We start from the raw sequence: 17,622 nt of genomic DNA, 5'->3' as shown, positions 1-17,622 counted from the left end.
CCAGGAGCTACTACTAAGGAGCTTTACCCAGGAGCTTTGCCCAGGAGCTTTACTAAGGAGCTTTACCCAGGAGCTTTACCCAGGAGCTTTACCCAGGAGCTTTACCCAGGAGCTTTACTAAGGAGCTTCTCTAAGGAGCTTTACCCAGGAGCTTTACTAAGGAGCTTTACTAAGGAGCTTCTCTAAGGAGCTTTACCCAGGAGCTTTACTAAGACGCTTTACCCAGGAGCTACTACTAAGGAGCTTTACCCAGGAGCTTTACTAAGAAGCTTTACCCAGGAGCTACTACTAAGGAGCTTTGCCCAGGAGCTTTACTAAGAAGCTTTACCCAGGAGCTTTACTAAGAAGCTTTACCCAGGAGCTTTACTAAGAAGCTTTACCAAGAAGCTTTGCCCTGGAGCTTTCAGGGCTTTTGTGGTAACTATGGACATGTGTTAATACCTTACACTGTGATTTTAGTCAAGAGAGGAGGCGTTGGGTTTCTTCCGCAACTCACTAATGAAAGGACGTTAGGCTAATATGTTGTGCATACAGCAAGACATACAGCACGACATACAGCACGACATACAGCACGACATACAGCACGACATACAGCTCGGCATACAGCACGGCATACAGCACGGCATACAGCACGGCATACAGCTCGACATACAGCATGACATACAGCACGACATACAGCACGACATACAGCACGACATACAGCTCGACATACAGCACGACATACAGCACGACATACAGCACGACATACAGCTCGACATACAGCACGACATACAGCTCGACATACAGCACGACATACAGCACGACATACAGCACGACATACAGCACGACATACAGCTCGACATACAGCACGACATACAGCACGACATACAGCTCGACATACAGCACGACATACAGCACGACATACAGCTCGACATACAGCACGGCATACAGAACGGCATACAGCACGGCATACAGCACGGCATACAGCACGACATACAGCACGACATACAGCTCGACATACAGCACGACATACAGCACGACATACAGCTCGACATACAGCACGGCATACAGAACGGCATACAGCACGGCATACAGCACGGCATACAGCACGACATACAGCACGACATACAGCACGACATACAGCTCGACATACAGCACGACATACAGCTCGACATACAGCTCGACATACAGCACGACATACAGCACGACATACAGCACGACATACAGCTCGACATACAGCACGTTATACAGCTCGACATACAGCACGACATACAGCACGACATACAGCACGACATACAGCTCGACATACAGCACGACATACAGCTCGACATACAGCACGACATACAGCACGACATACAGCACGACATACAGCACGACATACAGCTCGACATACAGCACGACATACAACTGGGGGTCTTCCAACAGCTCCTTCATGCAAATCCAAAGGTTAGCTCCAGAAAACACGCTTGGTTTTTACCAGGCATATTTTCCCTGACGAAATGATTTAACAAACTTAGTAGCATTAGTCCATGTCATGTTGCTCTTTCATAGAAAGGGGAGAGGGAAGTCATGCATCCTAGCCAACTATTCTTAAACACCCTACTGGAAATTCTCACGTTGCCGAAATAGTACAGGATACAAATAAACATGACGACTAGCTCACACGCAGACTCACATTGATCCGCATAGGGTGAAACAGCACCCAGCACCCAGGCCGGTTTGTTATTGTTTAGTTTTTTCTTCATGAAAGGAGGAGATCATCTTGATAAAATAATTGTACAAATTCATACTCTGCTGTTCCATTTCGCATGCAGTGATGTGTAATGATACCAGGGGAAAACTATGTTCCTTATCTGAAGTAACGTCTTTGTTGTTATAATATTGCAGACGAATGTGGCAGTTTCACTATTATAGATTCCAGCTTTAAAGAGCCATGTAGATTCACTAACTAGTCTATGTAATCTAAAACCTTATACATTCAAAGATTCACATATATTCACAAAACACAGACAATGAGCTTTTTAATGGCAATTTACCTGACGTGTGGAGATCACATTCATGGTAATCGCTGAGGATATTGATTGAAGAATAAATGTAATAATTACCTCTGCAAGCGCCTTTGAATTAACCTTGTCCTAAGATGTTCAGAAAGAGACACTAATGACTATCTATTAGTAGCAAATCATTCATGGTAAAATAGTTCATTCAGATCAACATATAAACATGTCACTTTTAAATCTGTTTGTGGTTAGACCTTTAAGTTAAATTGGTTTCATTGTTCTTTCTGGTGTCATGTGCTGTATGCTAATTTATATAATAGAATGACTCTAGCTTTGTGGTACATCTTATATTGAAATCAATACAGTTGGTCGTTGTTATAGAGATCCCCTAATTCAACACATGCTGACGTGGTTAACTAGAAAAACCAAAAAAAGCGCCAGCAACACCCACCTCAAACATGTATCTATTTACCTAGGAAAGCTCCTAGTCACTTTATCCTGCCTTCATGTACATATCTACCTCCAATACCTCATACCCCTGCAAATTGATCTGGCACTGGTACTCCCTGTATATAGCTGCATATTGATCTGGTACTGGTACTCCCTGTATATAGCTGCATATTGATCTGGTACTGGTACTCCCTGTACAGTGCCTTGCGAAAGTATTCGGCCCCCTTGAATTTTTCGACCTTTTGCCACATTTCAGGCTTCAACATAAAGATATAAAACTGTAATTTTTTGTGAAGAATCAACAACAAGTGGGACACAATCATGAAGTGGAACGAAATTTATTGGATATTTCAAACTTTTTTAACAAATAAACAACTGAAATATTGGGCGTGCAAAATTATTCAGCCCCCGTAAGTTAATACTTTGTAGCGCCACCTTTTGCTGCGATTACAGCTGTAAGTCGCTTGGGGTATGTCTCTATCAGTTTTGCACATCGAGAGACTGAAATCTTTGCCCATTCCTCCTTGCAAAACAGCTCGAGCTCAGTGAGGTTGGATGGAGAGCGTTTGTGAACAGCAGTTTTCAGTTCTTTCCACAGATTCTCGATTGGATTCAGGTCTGGACTTTGACTTGGCCATTCTAACACCTGGATATGTTTATTTGTGAACCATTCCATTGTAGATTTTGCTTTATGTTTTGGATCATTGTCTTGTTGGAAGACAAATCTCCGTCCCAGTCTCAGGTCTTTTGCAGACTCCATCAGGTTTTCTTCCAGAATGGTCCTGTATTTGGCTTCATCCATCTTCCCCTCAATTTTAACCATCTTCCCTGCCCCTGCTGAAGAAAAGCAGGCCAAAACCATGATGCTGCCACCACCATGTTTGACAGTGGGGATGGTGTGTTCAGGGTGATGAGCTGTGTTGCTTTTACGCCAAACATAACGTTTTGCATTGTTGCCAAAAAGTTCGATTTTGGTTTCATCTGACCAGAGCACCTTCTTCCACATGTTTGGGTGTGGTCTCTTGCCACTCTTCCATAAAGGCCAGATTTGTGCAGTATACGACTGATTGTTGTCCTATGGACAGAGTCTCCCACCTCAGCTGTAGATCTCTGCAGTTCATCCAGAGTGATCATGGGTCTCTTGGCTGCATCTCTGATCAGTCTTCTCCTTGTATGAGCTGAAAGTTTAGAGGGACGGCCGGGTCTTCGTAGATTTGCAGTGGTCTGATACTCCTTCCATTTCAATATTATCGCTTGCACAGTGCTCCTTGGGATGTTTAAAGCTTGGGAAATCTTTTTGTATCCAAATCCGGCTTTAAACTTCTCCACAACAGTATCTCGGACCTGCTTGGTGTGTTCCTTGTTCTTCATGATGCTCTCTGCGCTTTAAACGGACCTCTGAGACTATCACAGAGCAGGTGCATTTATACGGAGACTTGATTACACACAGGTGGATTCTATTTATCATCATTAGTCATTTAGGTCAACATTGGATCATTCAGAGATCCTCACTGAACTTCTGGAGAGAGTTTGCTGCACTGAAAGTAAAGGGGCTGAATAATTTTGCACGGCCAATTTTTCAGTTTTTTATTTGTTAAAAAAGTTTGAAATATCCAATAAATTCCGTTCCACTTCATAATTGTGTCCCACTTGTTGTTGATTCTTCACAAAAAATTTACAGTTTTATATCTTTATGTTTGAAGCCTGAAATGTGGCAAAAGGTCGAAAAGTTCAAGGGGGCCGAATACTTTCGCAAGGCACTGTATATAGCTGCACATTGATCTGGTATTCCCTGTATGTAGCTCCACATTGATCTGGTACTGGTACTCCCTGTATATAGTTCCACATTGATCTGTACTGGTACTCCCTGTATATAGCTCCACATTGATCTGGTACTGGTAGTCCCTGTATATAGCTGCACATTGATCTGGTACTGGTACTCCCTGTATATAGCTGCACATTGATCTGGTATTGGTACTCCCTGTATATAGTTCTACATTGATCTGGTACTGGTACTCCCTGTATATAGCTGCACATTGATCTGGTATTCCCTGTATGTAGCTCCACATTGATCTGGTACTGGTACTCCCTGTATATAGTTCCACATTGATCTGTACTGGTACTCCCTGTATATAGCTCCACATTGATCTGGTACTGGTAGTCCCTGTATATAGCTGCACATTGATCTGGTACTGGTACTCCCTGTATATAGCCTCACATTGATCTGGTACTGGTACTCCCTGTATATAGCTGCACATTGATCTGGTATTGGTACTCCCTGTATATAGTTCTACATTGATCTGGTACTGGTACTCCCTGTATATAGCTGCACATTGATCTGGTACTGGTACCCCCTGTATATAGTTCCACATTGATCTGGTACTGGTACTCCCTGTATATAGCTGCATATTGATCTGGTACTGGTACTCCCTGTATATTTCTCCACGTTGATCTGGTACTGGTACTCCCTGTATATAGCTCCACATTGATCTGGTACCCCCTGTATATAGTTCCACATATATATGGTACTGGTACTCCCTGTATATAGCTCCACATTGATCTGGTACTGGTACTCCCTGTATATAGTTCCACATTGATCTGGTACTCCCTGTATATAGCTCCACATTGATCTGGTACTGGTACTCCCTGTATATAGCTCCACTTTGATCTGGTACTGGTACTCCCTGTATATAGCTCCACTTTGATCTGGTACTGGTACTCCCTGTATATAGCTGCACATTGATCTGGTACTGGTACTCCCTGTATATAGCTGCACATTGATCTGGTATTGGTACTCCCTGTATATAGTTCTACATTGATCTGGTACTGGTACTCCCTGTATATAGCTGCACATTGATCTGGTACTGGTACTCCCTGTAAATAGCTCCACATTGATCTGGTACTGGTACCCCCTGTATATAGCTCTACATTGATCTGGTACTGGTACTCCCTGTAAATAGCTCCACATTGATCTGGTACTGGTACTCCCTGTATATAGCTCCACATTGATCTGGTACTGGTACCCCCTGTATATAGCTCTACATTGATCTGGTACTGGTACCCCCTGTATATAGCTCTACATTGATCTGGTACTGGTACTCCCTGTATATAGCTCCACATTGATCTGGTACTGGTACCCCCTGTATATAGTTCCACATTGATCTGGTACTCCCTGTATATAGCTCCACATTGAACTGGTACTGGTACTTCCTGTATATAGCTCCACATTGATCTGGTACTGGTACTCCCTGTATATAGCTCCACGTTGATCTGGTACTGGTACTCCCTGTATATAGCTCCACGTTGATCTGGTACTGGTACTTCCTGTATATAGTTCTACATTGATCTGGTACTGGTACTCCCTGTATATAGCTCCACGTTGATCTGGTACTGGTACTCCCTGTATATAGTTCCACATTGATCTGGTACTGGTACTCCCTGTATATAGCTCCACGTTGATCTGGTACTGGTACTTCCTGTATATAGTTCTACATTGATCTGGTACTGGTACTTCCTGTATATAGCTCCATTCTTGTGTATTTTATTTTATTCCTCTTGTTACTATTTTATAAACTCTACATTGTTGGTTAAGGGCTCGTAAGCAAGCATTTCACGGTAAAGTCACCAGTTGTATTCGGTGCATGTGACAAATAACATTTCATTTAATCTGATTTCCTACTGTTTATACACACATACACACACTTGCCCACACATGCACGTTTACACACACACACACACACACACACACACACACACACACACACACACACACACACACACACACACACACACACACACACACACACACACACACACACACACACACACACACACTATTGAATGCAGAACCATTCTTTCTCAGAAATATACGTATTGATTCATGGATTTGTTTTTCATAGAATCAGCACATGAAATATCATCGTGATCATTAGTCACACCTCAGTGTGATCCTCCAGGAGCAGTAATATAATACCAGACAGTGTCTTAGGGGGTAATTGTTGTTTTAAAGCTACTGTGTGATGGCAGTTAACGTTTGTCCCTTCATCTTCAGATTGCAAACAAGGTGACCAACACTACGAGTATGCCCACAGGTTTTTTTTTTGCACGTGTGTGTGTGTGTGTATTAAATCAAATCCAATTTTATTTGTCACACACAGTTTATAAAAGGCAGATATAAAAGGTTCAGCGAAATGCTTGTGTGTGTGTGTGTGTGTGTGTGTGTGTGTGTGTGTGTGTGTGTGTGTGTGTGTGTGTGTGTGTGGCATGTCTCTGGGGCGCTGATGACTCAAGGGTATTGTGGGTTTGAATTGGCTGTGCTGGGTGTGTTCAAAGGCTCGACTTGTAACTAGCAACCCTTCTGCCTATTGTCCAGGGAATTGAGTAGGACACCAGGAGCTTAGAGGGGCCCAGTGTCTTCTGGGTAGAAGCCTTTGATCTCGGAAGTGCCGACCGCTGGCTGTTCCTTTAAAACATGTTTTGAATGTCATGATTTATTCTGTTTTTCCCCAATGCTTTATTAATGTTCAGTACAGATGAAGTATTTTGCCTTGACAACCATTGACACTGAGAGGATAGACATATAACACGGTCTTTCTACTATGGCAGGATTAGTGCAATCATTTCCTGTGCTTTAACAGAATATGCCATTTCTCTCAAATTTGAATTTCCTAGCACAGATCATACATTTTGCTTCGAAAGATTTGTTAATTAACACAGAAATATTAAACACAGAAGCCATCATTAACACCATTTTCTATCATAGTAGGGCATATTTCAGTAGGGCATCACTTCCTGTTTATGAATTAATTTCCTGTTCTGTAATACAAACACATAAAACGAGCCAGTGAATGTTTACTCTGTATGTTGTGGCAAACAAACCTAAATCCTTGACACAGCATATCAATGAGAGCACGGCTATCCAGCGATACAATGAGGAACCTAAAGACCCACAATAGATTTCTTAGAGTTATGAAAGCAGCAGGCAGGCCGCCTCATGCAATATTTCTCTACCTTTAAACAAAAACTATTTTTCACAGCGGAGCTACAGACAGCAGACTCCAGGGAGATTGGGTTACTGGCGTGAAATTACTCGGAGACAGAGATGAGTCTCTCTGTCTGTCACTCTCTCGCTCTCACACACACACACACACACACACACACACACACACACACACACACACACACACACACACACACACACACACACACACACACACACACACACACACACACACACACACACACACACACACACACAAAGAGCACAGGTGTTGATGTAGCCAGACCGTGAGGAGGTCTGGCACCCAATCAACAAATATGTATGTGCCTGGCATTCCCAAGTTTCTTTGTTACTCTCAATGGCAGGACAAAAAATGAAAGTATAATGAAATGCAATTTTCGGCCTCTGCAGAGGACATTCAACTTTAATTAGCAATCATGGTCACCTTTTCACTTTGTCACCTCAAGAGTGAACTGTCTGAGACTACCTGAAATGTAATTACACTTGACAGCTAGCTTCTTGTGATGGAACTTTCACCCTACTTCCTGCACCCCGGCCTGGAGGATAGTGTGGGTTCAAAATACCGGTTGACCTTCACCATCAGAGATGTCTCCTTCATACCAGATAAACACATTTGAAAACAACAACCCCAAAAATGTTGCAGCCCCAGAAATTCTTTGAATTAAAGAATGTGAGGTTAGTTAACAAAAACTTCCAAAAAACATAAATAATACAGAATTCTACAGTCTAAAAATAACATTGTAAAGGTATTGATAATAAACCTCGGCACACTTTTCCACAGATTCTATCAAACCCAGGTCCGCCATGGCCTGATGTCACTACAAATCTCAGTCTACACTCAATGACATCTCCCTCCAGAGGGCATGGTTCCTCGGGATCCAGGAACCAGTCTATTTCTAATGACCTGGGCCCTTGTTACTGGGTGTTGTATATGACAATGGACTGGCACGGCTCCAGATAGATCTACTACTCATTGCCTTGTCACAAAGAGGGACTCTTTGGTATTCCAAGCACACTCTTCCCTGCCTGAGGAGGGACCTGCTAGCCTGCCGCTTCTCTGTGTGTGTATCTCTGGGGGGGGAAAGGGAGACGTGAACGAGAGGCGGCGACGCAACACTTTGGCAGTCTGCTCGTGTCACTAGCTCGCTCTGTGCGCCGCTGTTGGCATCTTTGACGTCAATAGAGAGAGAGAGAGAGAGAGAGAGAGAGAGAGAGAGAGAGAGGGAGGATGTAACCAGCCGTGCTTAATCTCATAATAGAATTTCAATGCCCAAGGTGAAAGGGCTGGCTGATGGAGGGAGAGAGAGAGAGAGAGACAGTCATGTTGTGGGTTGAATACAAGAGGTCCCTGCACTGCAGTCTAGGAGGTAGATGGTACTGTGTGTGTGTGTGTGTGTGTGTGTGTGTGTGTGTGTGTGTGTGTGTGTGTGTGTGTGTGTGTGTGTGTGTGTGTGTGTGTGTGTGTGTGTGTGTGTGTGTGTGTGTGTGTGTGTGTGTGTGTGTGAGTGAGAGAGCGAGTGTGGGTGCATGCGTACATGTGTCTGTGTGACATCGTTCCTTCAGCCATGGAAAATATTTCTCAGCCGCTCTTTTCACCTCTCATAGCTCAGACACAGACAGAGACAGATGGATGTGTTTACCTGCCTGGTGTGACAGTGTTGTCCATCAGTTCTCCTAGAGCTTCTTCATAACGCTTTGAAATAGGTGATGGATTATACAGCAGTGCTAGATGGATGACAGCGATATGTAACGCTACATCTATTCCGTTCTGACCACAGCTGTGTACCAACGACCACCTCCATTGTTATGAGTGGGCTAGATTGTGTCACACCCCTTGACCTTCCACATTTGATCCATTTTGAATTTGAAAAAGCATGACATTACACCACTGATTTAAGGCAACATTGAATTGACATTTCCATAAAAAAACATAGACACCATCCAAAAGACCAACCATCTTTTGAACAGCTGTTCCATTCTTTGTTTTGACTTTTGACCTTATACAAGGTAAAGACATCAGGATCCATATATGTTGACCCAGATAAAACAATTTACTCTCACTTCTGAGGTGAAAGCTGTTCTCTCGATCAAAGAGAGAATATGATATGTCTAAAGAAGCCATCACTAATAGTGGTCCATTGGTTGGCACTAATAGTGGTCCATTGGTTGGTACTAATAGTGGTCCATTGGTTGGTAGATGGACAATCAATGTATATCATATAGTTCATGTCTGCATAATAAGTTGGTGTACAACTAACAGCTATGTTTGCAGGGTTTGCAGAGCTTGCTCAGAGCCTGCTCCTGCACTGCAACTAAACGTATCAGCAGTAACATAAGTTATGGCACAACACCAGACGGGAGTTCCCCTTCCTTTCTGTTTCCCTTCATCTCTGCGATGTTTGATCACACAATGGAAAATGTATCCAAAGATACAAAAGCCTTTGATGTGCTTTGAGGTGATGGTTGCCATTGTTGTTGTAACTCATTATGTTACCAGCTAGTTTACCTGAGACCTCACCCTACCAAATCAAATCAAATGTTATTTGTCACATGCGCCGAATACAACAGGTGTAGACCTTACAGTGAAATGCTTACTTACGAGCCCTTAACCAACAATGCAGTTAAAAAAAATACAGAAAACAATAAGAAATAAAAGTAACAAGTATTTAAAGAGCAGCAATGAAAAAAACAATAGCGAGACCATATACAGGAGGGTACCGATACAGAGTCAATGTGCGGGGGCACCGGTTAGTTGAGGTAATATCTACATGAAGGTAGAGTTATTAAAGTGACTATGCATAGATGATAACAACAGAGAGTAGCAGCGGTGTAAATGAAGGGGGGGAGGCAATGCAAATAGTCTGGGTAGCCATTTGATTAGATGTTCAGGAGTCTTATGGCTTGGGAGTAGAAGCTGTTTAGAAGCCTCTTGGACCTAGACTTGGCGCTCCGGTACAGTGGCTTGCGAAAGTTTTGATCCCCCTTGGCATTTTTCCTATTTTGTTGCCTTACAAACCTGGAATTAAAATAGATTTTTGGGGGGTTTGTATCATTTGATTTACACAACATCCCTACCACTTTGAAGATGCAAAATATTTTTTATTGTGAAACAAACAAGAAATAAGACTAAAAAAAGAAAACTTGAGTGTGCATAACTATTCACCCCCCCTAAAGTCAATACTTTGTAGAGCCACCTTTTGCAGCAATAATAGATACAAGTCTCTTGGGGTATGTCTCTATAAGCTTGGCACATCTAGCCACTGGGATTTTTGCCCATTCTTCAAGGCAAAACTGCTCCAGCTCCTTCAAGTTAGATGGGTTCCGCTGCTGTACAGCAATCTTTAAGTCATACCACAGATTCTCAATTGGATTGAGGTCTGGGCTTTGACTAGGCCATTCCAAGACATTTAAACGTTTCCCCTTAAACCATTTGAGTGTTGCTTTAGCAGTATGCTTAGGGTCATTGTCCTGCTGGAAGGTGAGTCTCAAATCTCTGGAAGACTGAAACAGGTGTCCCTGTATTTAGCGCCATCCATCATTCCTTCAATTCTGACAAGTTTCCCAGTCCCTGTCGATGAAAAAGTTCACCACAGCATGATGCTGCCACCAAAAAACATCCCCACAGCATGATGCTTCTCGGGAGATGAGAGGCGTTGGGTTTGCGCCAGACATAGCGTTTTCCTTGATGGCCAAAAAGCTAAATTTTAGTCTCATCTGACCAGAGGAGCTTCTTCCATATGTTTGGGGAGTCTCCCACATGCCTTTTGGTGAACACCAAACGTGTTTGCTTAGTTTTTTCTTTAAGCAATGGCTTTTTTCTGGTCACTCTTCCATAAAGCCCAGCTCTGTGGAGTGTATGGCTTAAAGTGGTCCTATGGACAGATTCTCCAATCTCCGCTGTGGAGCTTTGCAGCACCTTCAGGGTTATCATTGGTCCCTTTGTTGCCTCTCTGATTAATGCCCTCCTTGCCTGGTCCGTGAGTTTTGGTGGGTGGCCCTCACTTGGCAGGTTTGTTGTGGTGCCATATTCTTTCCATTTTTTAATAAAGGATTTAATGGTGCTCCGTGGGATGTTCAAAGTTTTGGATATTTTTTTATAACCCGACCCTAATCTGTACTTCTCCATAACTTGACCTGACCTGTTTGGAGAGCTCATTGGTCTTCATGGTGCCGCTTGCTTGGTGGTGCCCCTTGCTTAGTGGTGTTGCAGCATCTGGGGCCTTTCAGACCAGGTGTATATATACTGAGATCATGTGACAGATCATGTGACACTTAGATTGCACAGGTGGACTTCATTTAACTAATTAAGTGACTTCTGAATGTAATTGGTTGCACCAGATCTTATTTAGGGGCTTCATAGCAAAGGGGGTGAATACATATGCACGCACCGCTTTTCCGTTTTCAATATTTTTCATTACACTTCACCAATTTGGACTATTTTGTGTATGTCCATTACATGAAATCCAAATAAAAAATCTATTTAAATTACAGGTTGTAATGCAACAAAATAGGAAAAATTCCAAGGGGGATGAATACTTTTGCTAGACACTGTACCGCTTGCCATGCGGTAGCAGAGAGAACAGTCTATGACTAGGGTGGCTGGAGTCTTTGACAATTTTTAGGGCCTTCCTCTGACACCGCCTGGTATAGAGGTCCTGGATGGCAGGAAGCTTGGCCCCAGTGATCTACTGGGCCGTACGTACTACCCTCTGTAGGGACTTACGGTCAGAGGCCGAGCAGTTGCCATACCAGGCAGTAATGCAACCAGTCAGGATGCTCGATGGTGCAGCTGTAGAACCTTTTGAGGATCTGAGGACCCATGCCAAATCTAGGAATAGGTTTTGTTGTGCTCTCTTCACGACTGTCTTGGTGTGCTTGGACCATGTTAGTTTGTTGGTGATGTGGACACCAAGGAACTTGAAGCTCTCAACCTGCTCCACTACAGCCCATTGATGATAATGGGGCTGTGCTCGGTCCTCTTTTTCCAGTAGTCCACAATCATCTCCTTTGTCTTGATCACGTTGAGGAAGAGGTTGTTGTCTTGGCACCACACGGCCAGGTCTCTGACCTCCTTCCTATAGGCTGTCTCATCGTTGTTGGTGATCAGGCCTACCACTGTTGTGTCATCGGCAAACTTAATGATGGTGATGGAGGCGTGCCTGGCCGTGCAGTCATGAGTGAACAGGGAGTACAGGAGGGGACTGAACACGCACCCCTGAGGGGCCCCTGTGTTGAGGATCAGCGTGGCGGATGTGTTGTTACCTACCCTTACCACCTGGGGACACCCTGTCAGGAAGTCCAGGATCCAGTTGCAGAGGGAGGTGTTTAGTCCCAGGGTCCTGAGCATATTGATGAGCTTTGAGGGCACTATGGTGTTTAATGCTGAGCTGTAGTCAATGAATAGCATTCTCACATAGGTGTTTATTTTGTCCTGGTGGGAAAGGGCAGTGTGGTGTGCAATAGAGATTGCATCATCTGTGGATCTGTTGCGGCGGTATGCAAATTGGAGTGGGTCTAGGGTTTCTGGGATAATGGTGTTGATGTGAGCCATGACCAGCCTTTCAAAGCACTTCATGGCTACAGACGTAAGAGGTACAGGTCGGTAGTCATTTAGGCAGGTTACCTTAGTATTCTTGGGCTCAGGGACTATGGTGGTCTGCCTAAAACATGTTGGTATTACAGACTTGGTAATCCGTCTGGTCCTGCGGCCTTGTGAATGTTGACCTGTTTAAAGGTCTTACTCAAATCGGCTGCGGAGAGTGTGATCACACTGTCTTGTGGAACAGCTGGTGCTCTCATGCATGTTTCAGCGTTATTTTCCTCTAAGCGAGCATAGAAGTAGTTTAGCTCGTCTGGTAGGCTCGTGTCACTGGGCAGCTCTCGGCTGTGTTTCTCTTTGTAGTCTGTAATGGTTTGCAAGCCCTGCCACATCCAACGAGCGTCAGAGCCGGTGTAGTGCGATTCGATCTTAGTCCTGTATTGACACTTTGCCTGTTTGATGGTTCGTCGGAGGGCATAGCGGGATTTCTTGTAAGCTTCTGGGTCAGAGTCCCGCTCCTTGAAAGAGGCAGCTCTAGCCTTTAGTTCAGTGCCGATGTTGCCTGTAATCCATGGCTTCTGGTTGGGGTATGTACGTACGGTCACTGTGGGGACAACGTCATCGATGCACTTATTGATGAAGCCAATGACTTATGTGGTGTACTCCTTAATGCCATCGGAGGAATCCCGGAATATATTCCAGTCTGTGCTAGCAAAACAGTCCTGTAGCTTAGCATCTGCTTCATCTGACCACTTTTTCATTGATCGAGTCACTGGTGATTCCTGCTTTAATTTTTGATTGTAAACTGGAATCAGGAGGATAGAATTATGGTCAGATTTTCCAAATGGAGGGCGATGGAGAGTCTCTGTGTGTGGAGTAAAGGTGGTCCAGAGATTTTTTCCCTCTGGTTGCAAATTTAACATAGAAATTTGGTAAAATGGATTTAAGTTTCCCTGCATTTGAGTCCCCGGCTACTAGGAGCGCCGCCTCTGGGTGAGCGTTTTCTTGTTTGCTTGTGGGGGAATACAGCTCATTCAATGCGGTCTTAATGCCAGCCTCAGTCTGTGGTGGTATGTAAACAGCTATGAAAAATACAGATGAAAACTCTCTAGGTAGATAGTGTGGTCTACAGCTTATGGGGTGGCAGGTAGCCTAGTGGTTAGAGCGTTGGACTAGTAACCGGAAAGGTTGCAAGATCAAATCCCTGAGCTAACAAGGTGAAAATCTGTTGTTCTGCCCCTGAACAAGGCAGTTAACCCACTGTTCCTAGGCTGTCATTGAAAATAAGAATTTGTTCTTAACTGACTTGCCTAATTAAATAAAGGTAAATTTATCATGAGATACTCTACCTCAGGTGAGTAATAGCTTGAGACTTCCTTAGATATCGTGCACCAACTGTTATTTACAAAAATACATAGTCCGCCGCCCCTTGTCTTACCAGACACTACTGTTCTATCCTGCCGGTACAGCGTATAACCAGCCAGCTGTATGTTGATAGTGTCATTGTTCAGCCACGACTCTGTGAAGCATAACATATTACAGTTTTGAATGGTAGCGTGAGGTCTCAGTTAGTTTACCTGAGACCTCACCCTACCAGTTAATTTACTTGAGACCTCACACTACCAGTTAGTTTACCTGAGACCTCACGGTACCAGTTAGTTTACCTGAGACATCGCGCTACCAGTTAATTTAGAACTCATCCTACCAGTTAGTTTACCTGAGACCTCACCCTACCAGTTAGTTTAGACCTCACCCTACCAGTTAGTTTACCTGAGACTTCACCCTACCAGTTAGTTTCGACCTCACCCTACCAGTTAGTTTAGACCTCACCCTACCAGTTAGTTTAGACCTCACCCTACTAGTTAGTTTAGACCTCACCCTACCAGTTAGTTTAGACCTCACCCTACCAGTTAGTTTAGACCTCACCCTACCAGTTAGTTTAGACCTCACCCTACCAGTTAGTTTAGACCTCACACTACCAGTTAGTTTACCTGAGACTTCACACGACCTGTTAGTTTAGACCTCACCCTACCAGTTAGTTTAGACCTCACCCTACCAGTTAGTTTAGACCTCACCCTACCAGTTCATTTACCTGAGACTTCACGCTACCAGTTAGTTTAGACCTCACACTACCTGTTAGTTTAGACCTCACTCTACCAGTTAGTTTAGACCTCACCCTACCAGTTAGTTTAGACCTCACCCTACCAGTTAATTTACCTGAGACTTCACACTACCTGTTAGTTTAGACCTCACACTACCTGTTAGTTTACCTGAGACTTCACACTACCTGTTAGTTTAGACCTCACCCAACTAGTTAGTTTACCTGAGACCTCACCCCAGCAGTTAGTTTACCTGAGACCTCACCCCAGCAGTTAGTTTACCTGAGACCTCACCCCACAAATTAGCTTTCCTGAGACCTCATGCTACCAGTTAGTTTACTTGAGACCTCATGCTACCAGTTAGTTTACCTGAGACTTCACCCTACCAGTTAGTTTAGACCTCACCCTACCAGTTAGTTTAGACTTCACCCTACCAGTTAGTTTAGACTTCACCCTACCAGTTAGTTTAGACTTCACCCTACCCGTTAGTTTAGACTTCACCCTATCAGTTAGTTTAGACCTCACCCTACCAGTTAGTTTAGACTTCACCCTACCAGTTAGTTTAGACTTCACCCTACCAGTTAGTTTAGACTTCACCCTACCAGTTAGTTTAGACTTCACCCTACCAGTTAGTTTAGACTTCACCCTACCAGTTAGTTTAGACCTCACCCTACCAGTTAGTTTAGACCTCATCCTACCAGTTAGTTTAGACCCCACCCTACCAGTTAGTTTACCTGAGACCTCACGCTACCAGTTAGTTTACCTGAGACTTCACCCTACCAGTTAGTTTAGACCTCACCCTACCAGTTAGTTTAGACTTCACCCTACCAGTTAGTTTAGACCTCACCCTACCAGTTAGTTTAGACTTCACCCTACCAGTTAGTTTAGACCTCACCCTACCAGTTAGTTTAGACTTCACCCTACCAGTTAGTTTAGACTTCACCCTACCAGTTAGTTTAGACTTCACCCTACCAGTTAGTTTAGACCCCACCCTACCAGTTAGTTTAGACCTCACCCTACCAGTTAGTTTAGACCCCACACTCCCAGTTAGTTTACCTGAGACCTCACGCTACCAGTTAGTTTAGACCTCACCCTACCAGTTAGTTTAGACCCCACCCTACCAGTTAGTTTAGACATCACCCTACCAGTTAGTTTACCTGAGACCTCACCCTATCAGTTAGTTTAGACCTCACCCTACCAGTTAGTTTAGACCTCACCCTACCAGTTCATTTACCTGAGACTTCACGCTACCAGTTAGTTTAGACCTCACACTACCTGTTAGTTTAGACCTCACCCTACCAGTTAGTTTAGACCTCACCCTACCAGTTAGTTTAGACCTCACCCTACCAGTTAATTTACCTGAGACTTCACACTACCTGTTAGTTTAGACCTCACACTACCTGTTAGTTTACCTGAGACTTCACACTACCTGTTAGTTTAGACCTCACCCAACTAGTTAGTTTACCTGAGACCTCACCCCAGCAGTTAGTTTACCTGAGACCTCACCCCAGCAGTTAGTTTACCTGAGACCTCACCCCACAAATTAGCTTTCCTGAGACCTCATGCTACCAGTTAGTTTACTTGAGACCTCATGCTACCAGTTAGTTTACCTGAGACTTCACCCTACCAGTTAGTTTAGACCTCACCCTACCAGTTAGTTTAGACTTCACCCTACCAGTTAGTTTAGACTTCACCCTACCAGTTAGTTTAGACTTCACCCTACCAGTTAGTTTAGACCTCACCCTACCAGTTAGTTTAGACTTCACCCTACCAGTTAGTTTAGACCCCACCCTACCAGTTAGTTTAGACCCCACACTACCAGTTAGTTTACCTGAGACCTCACGCTACCAGTTAGTTTAGACCTCACCCTACCAGTTAGTTTAGACCCCACCCTACCAGTTAGTTTAGACATCACCCTACCAGTTAGTTTACCTGAGACCTCACCCTATCAGTTAGTTTAGACCTCACCCTACCAGTTAGTTTAGACCTCACCCTACCAGTTAATTTACCTGAGACATCACCCTACCAGTTAGTTTACCTGAGACCTCACACTACCAGTTAGTTTACCTGAGACATCACCCTACCAGTTAGTTTACCTGAGACCTCACCCTACCAGTTAGTTTAGACCTCACCCTACCAGTTAGTTTAGACCTCACCCTACCAGTTAGTTTACCTGAGACCCCACGCTACCAGTTAGTTTACCTGAGACCCCACCCTACCAGTTAGTTTACTTGAGACCTCACGCTACCAGTTAGTTTACCTGGGATAATTTACTCTGTTTTGCAGGGTTGGACATTGAGTTTAGGAGGTGACTTAAGTCAATTCATGGACTGTTGTATTGGATCATTGTTGCTGAGTGAACTATCCTGGTTAAATCCAAAAGTAGAACAATTAGATGGTGGTGATGATGATGATGGTGAGGATAGTGATGATGATGATGATGATGATGATGGAGATGATGGTGATGAGGATGATGATGATGATGGAGATGATTCACCACCAGTTAGTTTACGAAAAAGAAAATGTTTTATAGTG

Source organism: Salmo salar, chromosome 01 (assembly GCF_965601325.2).
Source record: "Salmo salar chromosome 01, fSalSal1, whole genome shotgun sequence".
Classification (NCBI taxonomy): Eukaryota; Metazoa; Chordata; class Actinopteri; order Salmoniformes; family Salmonidae; genus Salmo; species Salmo salar.
Note: the sequence above shows the minus strand (reverse complement) of the source record.